General features: G+C 39.0%; 1 long non-coding RNA gene across 1 annotated transcript; it reads right to left on the bottom strand.

Moving 5' to 3' along the window:
• Positions 1-1,836: 1,836 nt before the first annotated feature.
• Positions 1,837-6,643, bottom strand: LOC121859383. The gene is made up of 3 exons (XR_006087634.1): positions 6,555-6,643; positions 5,933-6,094; positions 1,837-2,340 (listed from the first exon to the last, which is right to left on the bottom strand). It is a non-coding gene; the product is annotated as an uncharacterized LOC121859383 (long non-coding RNA).
• Between the last annotated feature and the right edge of the window lie 534 nt (positions 6,644-7,177).

The raw sequence follows: 7,177 nt of genomic DNA, 5'->3' as shown, positions 1-7,177 counted from the left end.
CTTTGGTAGACGTGATAATTAAAATTTTTTTGATTTTCTCGTTGTTTTTCGTCCGTGTGTGTTGATAAGAATGATGTCTGGGTCTATTGTGCTGTTTATGTTTGATTTCTGTTTTCCTCGCCAGGGTCCAGGCAAGAACGTTGTGCTGGATTATCTTTAATGATTTGTTCTGTAAAGTCGTGGATCCCGGGAACTTGGTGCAGGTTGTTTGCTGGCTCGTATTTCTCCTGGCGAGTGTATGTCTTTCTTCCTTTAGTCCCGTTCGGATTTTCTTGAATTTAGTTACGTCTACCCTTTCAATTTTGTTATATTTGGTGTTTATTAGTCCTGCCCTTATCAACGTTCCTATGTAGGCTTCTTCTACCCTGGCATCTTCGTAAGTGAATTTGACTGTGCCTTCCTTGATCTCCTGCAGAAGACTATCACTTGATATTGTAGGTTGTGTGATGACTGAGTAGAGATGGATGCCGATCTCCTCACCTCGGACTGCTGCCTGCGTTCTGGCTAGTGATGATGGAGGGGCACGATGTCCAGTGTGGGTGTCTCTTCTTGTTTTCACTTTGGTGTGACTGGTTGGCTGATTGGGTCTATTTCCATCACGTTTTCTTTTATGACAGGTTTGGTTGTTTGCTCCGGAGTCTGTTATTCCCAAGCTATTCTCGGTAATAATGTTAAATATTTCTGTTGAGGGGCCGTCGTCTGGGAATTTCACCTCCGGCAGATTATTGGCAACAAACATTTCCCAGGTCGTTTTTTTCAGAAGGATCCTGGCTTTGCGATGTTGTTGATGTGTGCATGAATAATAGTGGTTAGTATTGTGAATGGTAGTCCTTCGCTCAAATTAAAGTATGTGCTGTAGGTTGTATGGGGTTTTCTTTAGTTTTCTCCAGGACTTTGGTGTCTTGCAGTAAATATATAAATAAATATAAGTAAATATAAAAAAATAAAAACAAAGAGTTCATTTGTTACCCCATCATATTGCAATGCAATGCTATCCAAAATACCCATCAATAACAACAGCACACATATCTTCCACTATCCCACCTCCACCCCTCACACCGTCTGGTCCTCGGCAACCCATACCCGACCTTACTGTTACCAGACTTCTCAAACTATCCCTGCTGCTTCGACTTACCTTTATTAGTGGGGGTGGGCGATATATATCGGAATGAACACTGGGACTCCTGTTGTCACCGTAGGGTTATTAAACTCCATCGTTCTCTGTGTTATATTGTCACGAATTTTTTGTAGATAGTTTTTTGAGTGAGTTACTGTTTTATGTATCTTGATGAATCCGCGGTGACTACTTGTTTTGTTTATTTTCTTTGACCTCTACCAAGGATTCTAATACTATACCAAGACTGGTTTTCACCCCCAGACTAAGCACTGTCAAGAGTGGTTTACTGTTAAACAACCTCCATTTCAAAACACCTTGCTTCAAATTATCTAATGTCTTTGGCAAGGGAAAGTCTCGTTGAATATACCTGACAAGGATATTTGTCTGGTCTCTCTGTACTCAGTTATTAGTTAAATAGGATACCTTATTTATGATAGAGTTAAATGAGTCAGGTGTGTTCTCACATCTCCACTGGAGATAAAATTTATCTTAAACCTTTAGGGAGGATTGTCGCTCTTAGGTATTTTAATTTCGCTGAAGCCAAACGATTTATTTCAGATGAATTAAACACCTACCACTGAGAATTAGAACTAAATATCTTTGATTTTGTTCCTGTTGTTCTAACATTATTTCATTACGGTTATTTTAGGATTTATCTTAAAACCGTCATTATCTTAATTCCTCTTGCTGGGATACAGTACATACTGAATTAAGAATAATTTTAGGAGCAACATCAACATTTATTTTAAACAACTTTCTGTCATGTACAATGTATAAGAGGAGGAACATAGTTATTTACGATTATTATTATAAACTTATATAAATGTTTTGATGGTTGGTTACAGGAATTAGTTTGAACTGTGATGATCATCTGTATAGACATTTATGGAAGTTACGAAATGAATGATTCTAATAATAAAATATAATTAAAATTCCGATGGTGCAAACAGTTCTTCTGGTAATGACATCTTATTCTGGCGGTTATTTGGTGGTGTTGGCTGGCACGTAGTGATTGACAATTGCAGGACTTCAAAGTACCTATACACTGCTACGACAGATGCGCTGGTTGTTTTGTGGGAGGTAGCAGCACTTCTCCCACGCGAAACAGTCAGTGTCACTCTTACAGTTGAGGTGATAGGGGTAGTTGTGTTGAGTGGGGTCACACAGCAAGGACCTCTCGTCGGCGGTTAAACTGTATTTTGGACACTGCCCTGGATTGTTGCCTGTAACAACATGGATTGGTGAAGGAAATATACTTATATATAAAATAGTCAACCTAAATTCGATATAATATCACCTGGATAAACATTTGGGTCAAGTGTTTTATGAGCTGGCTGTTGGAACGCCGACTATTGGCGAGTCTGACAAGAAACTGTTAGTTCTCGAGATGTAGGTGTTAATGTACACTCACACCAACATGATATATTTCTCTAAGACACAATACATAAATTCCCTCTTAAAACATTTAATAATACAAACAAATCTCAGAAATTCAAGAGTTGGGTAACTATTTATAATTTAGTTATTTGATTCGCCTTCTCACAATGGCCTGAGAACTTTAGTTCATCGTCAACATACGCACCCATGTCCTTTTTGCATTCGGTCTCAATGCAGTTTCTAGAGACCGAATGCGAAAAGAACCTAGGTGTGTATCTTGACAATGAACTAAAGTTCTCGGGCCATTGTGAGAAGAAGGTGAATCAAGCAACTAAACGAGTATGTCTTATAAGAAGGTGCTTCTCCACCTGGAGTACTGCCATCCCGACTGATCCCCGAGATATGCTAGAGACTGTCAGTTGATTGAAAATGTCCAAAGGAGGGCTACCAGACTGGTGCCTGCGCTACGGCACCGCAGTTACCCAGAGAGATTAGAGTGCCTGCAACTGCCTAGCTTATACTACAGAAGGGCAAGGGGTGATCTAATTGAGGTGTATAACCATCTCAGAGGGCACTACTCAGTCGAGTGTCCATGCCTGGAGCCAGGGCCGGTTTAAGACTTTCGTAGGCCTTAGGCACCTCCAAGATATGGGGCCCCATTTGACAGCATATTCACTAAGAACACAAGCTAGTACCTAATTATAAAATGTGATGTCGAAAGAATAAGATAATCAAGTAACATAAATGATACTAATAGGATTAAGTAATAGATAAATGGACAAAAAGTACCTCATTATCAATTTAATAATAACTTGTAGAAAAAGGGGAAGAAAAGTTCTCGCATTATTTTTCGTAGGCCCCCAATATCTCGTAGGCCCTAGGCACTGTGCCTACTGTGCCTAATGGATAATCCGGGCCTGCCTGGAGCTAGAGAACGCCCATCCTCCGAGGGGTCATAGCTCCAGATTGAAGAAGCCACAAGTCCAGAAAACTGTGAGGGCAAACTTTGTCTGAGTGAGAATTGTGAACTCTGGAAACTACCTGCCAGAGAGTGTTGTGACGGGCACTGCGTGTGAGCTCTTTCAAGACCAAATTTGACCAGCACTGGAGCAGGTTCAGATATATTCAGGAGCCAGTGCATGCCCAGTACTTGCCAACAGTGTGTAACAGAGACTTGACCGACGGTCCAAGAGGCTAACGAGCCGATCAGTGGCGAAGAGGATAAAAGTAAAGCAGTGATGTGCTTAATTTTGTGGTTCAGTGAGTTGGTTCATCTGTATTGTCAATATCGTGTGCCATTTCCAGACTATTGTTTTATACTTAACTTTGTATGTTTTTCTACACGACTGTGGAAGACAAGAAGAGGAAGGTAGCTGCCATGGGAGGATGTGTCGTGTACTGTAAACCTATCATCACTCAGTACTATTTTCTACCCATCCACGGGGAATAGCCCACCCGGGCACAGGTCATCGACCCACAACGGAGCCTAGGGGGCGAACAAATAAAAATAGAAAGAAATTATGAATAGAAAAGGAAAAGGTTATATTAATCTACACCACGAAGATGCCGGAAAACCAGCTTTTTAAAGTGAGACAGATTGTATGAGTTTGGAAACACAGAAGAAGGCATTCCACAGTTTGGCTGTGTGAGGAAAGAAGGATTTACTATAACGGGTTATTCTAGTGTGACCGACATCCACAGAGAAATGGTGGGCACCGCGGGCAAGACCTGTGTTACGAGTCAACGGCCTCGCCGGCGGTACACAGGATACAAGATCTAACGAACATTGCCCGTTAAAGTACCTGTAAAACAGAAAGAGTGAAGCAACATTGCGGCGAAGGGAAAGGGAAGAAAGATTCTCAACTAAAGGAGGAGAGATAATTAGATGAAATGCCTTTGATTCTACCCTATCCAACAGTTGGACAGAAGAGCCATCCCAGATATGAGAGCAGTACTCCAAGTTAGGACGAATGAATCCCTTATATTCTTGAAGCAACTGCTCAGGAGTGAAGTAGCTACGGCATCTGTACAGCATTCCCAGCTTTCGGGAGGCAGCTTTAGCAATGTTGAGGATGTAGCTTCCATGACATATTAGAGGAAATGGTGAGGCCTAGCATATCTATTTTAGAATTTGACTGAATGATAGCATCCTGAAATATGATTGGTGGGAGATCATCTAATTTGGAAAGTGTAATCGGTAAATACCGAGTTTTATTACTGTTGAATTTAACCAAGTTAGTATCTCCCCATTCGGAGATGCTGCACAGATCCGCATTGACAGATCTAGTTTGAGAGTTAGGAGGAAGGGGAAAATGTGAAGAAGAGTGAAGAGTAGACTCTTCAGCGTAAGAATGGACGGAATTAGTTGTAGTGTGAAGTAAATCATTGATAAAAAGAAGGAAGAGAGTAGGTAAAAGAACAGAACCCTGTGGGACACCACTGTTGGTAGAGAAAGAGCGAGAGATCGATCCCTCGACAACAACTCCCATGGACCGGTTCTCAAGGAAGCTACAGATTAGAGAACAAAGTGGGGGAGAGAAACCACAAGAGGGAAGTTTAGAAAGCAAAGATTTGTGCCATACCCTGACAAATGCTTTGGAGATGTCGAGGGCCACGACGAAAGTTTCCCCATAATCCCTAAGAGAGGATGACCAAAGATGGGTGCAGTAGGAGAAAATGGGAGTTCAAGATAGTTTGGAAAATTTTAGAGAGGGATGAAGTTAGGGCAATGGGGCGATAGTTAGAGGGATTAGAATGGTCACCCTTCTTCGGGATGGGCTCAACCAAGGCATGCTTTTTAGAAGGAAAAGTTTGGGTTTTGAGGCAAAGGCGAAAGAGGCAATCAAGCACAGGGGCTAAAACTTCAGCAAATAGATATGTATTTGAGGGTTTATTTTAGAGAAAAAAATATGATTATCTGACTCAACCTTGATATAAGAGATAAAATGTTGTTTTCTAAACAATTCAAACGGCAATTATTTCTTAGGTTATTAGCTCATTAGCTACAGCAATAGGTACTGACTGCCAGGACGAACATTATAACACTTAAGGTTGCTGTCAACATTCACCCGTCCCTGACTGTAGTACAAACCACAACATTTGTATCACAATATATATATATATATATATATATATATATATATATATATATATATATATATATATATATATATATCGATAAAATCACACGGGAAAGAAACAACGGAGCACCTTAGCTTTCGTCTTTATTCAAGACGTCTTCAGAAACAATTAAATGAAATATTATTGGTTCTATTAGCTGTCTGGCATTATATATATATATATATATATATATATATATATATATATATATATATATATATATATATATATATATAAATGCCAGACAGCTAATAGAACCAATAATATTTCATTTAATTATGTATTAAGAGTAGAGACAATGAGACAAAAGTCACTAACCATTGGTGTCGCAGCAGAAGTATTCACCATTATAATTATTTGGGCAGAAGGCAACGCAATCAGGTTGAATTGGATCAGCCAGACAAGGCAGTTGCCCCGCCCCCAGGGACACTTGCCACCCACCCACCACACACACCACTAACCAGAGTTTCATCATCCTGTCTGTAAACATGGGGACATACAGTATATTATTATTGTATCATTACCAATGAATATGATGACTTGCATATTGCTGTTATAATATTACTGCTCTTCAACAACGAAGGTCTGTAATTCAGTAAGCAACAAGGTTAGTAATTACACTATTCTAACTATATAAAAACATTATGAAAGATTAAACTCTTATGTGCTCATATCCACGTTGATCTTACAGAATTAAGTTCAAATATAAGGCTTCCCGATATTATTAATATGAATTTTTGATCTAACAAAAAATCCAAACTTTTTCCCGACACTAAAAAATAAGCGTCTTTTCTTTTACTCTTTTCTTGATATTATAAAAAAAAATGCGATAACAAACTCGGCATAATAGTAACTTCGTATAAAATTCATCTTCCCATATCTACCTTTGCCACAAAACAACACTATTCTATAAATAATGATCAAATTTGTAGTTACTTACACTAAAGTGATGAGAACGACAGGCACACAATGAGGGAAATGGGAGGTGCTCCGCCTTATATACACACCCAACACAGACCAGACCAACCTGCCAGATACACGAGTGTCTTCAAAAAGTCTTAGTAACCACGGCAGAGAAAATATTACTTTTAAGGCAGTTCGCAGACCTATCAATCAATCAAATTACGGGACAGATAGTTTTAACACACAAGTTATTAAATAATTTAGATATAGAAAAGAAATAGATGTTGTTCTACAGGGAATAAACTAAATGGTTTCTGCCATCGATTGCCCTCCAGCTTTATACAAAGAAAAACTTGGTAGGAAAATCCCCTGACGTCATTACAACCACCTTAGGCTACATTAGACAGTATATAATATTAGAATTACTCAACTTCCTCGTGAAAAAAAAAATCTTTAAAGTCTTAATCTGTTCATGAATAACTTTGAAACATTTGTTAACATGTACAGTGCAGTATTCACTCTTCTCTCATGATCAGTGTTACGCACTGAAAAAATCAGTTGGCCTAAATAGTATATAGTGATAAATGATGTAACCAATGGGAAAGAATAACATATTAAATTAAGGATGACTAGCAGTGCACATACTGTATAATATTTTCA

This window comes from Homarus americanus, unplaced genomic scaffold (genome assembly GCF_018991925.1).
Source record: "Homarus americanus isolate GMGI-L3 unplaced genomic scaffold, GMGI_Hamer_2.0 scaffold7626, whole genome shotgun sequence".
Taxonomy (NCBI): domain Eukaryota; kingdom Metazoa; phylum Arthropoda; class Malacostraca; order Decapoda; family Nephropidae; genus Homarus; species Homarus americanus.
Note: the sequence above shows the minus strand (reverse complement) of the source record. Positions and strands in the feature narration are given on the sequence as shown.